Source organism: Odontomachus brunneus, unplaced genomic scaffold (genome assembly GCF_010583005.1).
Source record: "Odontomachus brunneus isolate Ranch 3 - 2012 unplaced genomic scaffold, Obru_v1 Obru_scaffold_326, whole genome shotgun sequence".
Lineage (NCBI taxonomy): Eukaryota > Metazoa > Arthropoda > Insecta > Hymenoptera > Formicidae > Odontomachus > Odontomachus brunneus.
Genome location: NW_022639776.1, coordinates 63,099 through 63,956, shown reverse-complemented (window position 1 = coordinate 63,956; position 858 = coordinate 63,099).

The following is an 858-nucleotide window of genomic DNA, read 5'->3' as shown; positions in this document are numbered from 1 at the left end:
TCTCGATTCCAAAGTCCGCGTGGACATCTACCACCAACCACCGAATCATCCTAGCCTATGTGACAAAGTTATGTAATTTGTTGGAAGAAAAAAGACGGCGAGGGTCGTACTGGTACGGAGGGTGCATCTCCGAAGCACCCTGCGTATTATTTGATATATTATTAGGTAATATACGTATATATACTCACACGATTTATGTTTCAGGTGTTGACAATTTTCGATAAAAACATAGCCATATATATATATATATATATATATATATATATATATATATATATATATATGTTTTTATCGAAAATTGTCATCTAACACCTGAAACATAAATCGTGTGGGTATATATACGTATATTACCTAATAATATATCAAATAATACGCAGGGTGCTTCGGAGATGCACCCTCCGTACTAGTACGACCCTCGCCGTCTTTTTTATTCCAACAAATTACATAACTTTGTCACGTAGGCTAGGATGATTTGGTGGTTGGTGGTAGATGTCCACGAGGACTTTGGAATCGGGATGGATGTTAGTACCTGGCCTCTGGCGGAGTAATATGGCGTGAGTAGCTCTGGCTGCCCGACGCCGTGAAACGCCATGCATGTGGAAGAACCGCTCCTCCCGATTTCCTGTGTCTGCGTGGAATTTGAAGCCACTGACCGTGTCCTCATTGGCTGTCCCAATGAGAGCTCGCGGTACACCGCCGCAACCGAACGCGTCCCCAGGTGGCGGATACGGAAACGGCCATCAGATATGATGGGTACCGGCGAATAACCCTTCGGGGGAATAAGCCGGCGCGGACCAACGGTGGAGAGAGTTCTGGAGGATGCGTGGGGGCACCTGTGGGAAGGGTGCACCGCAAATC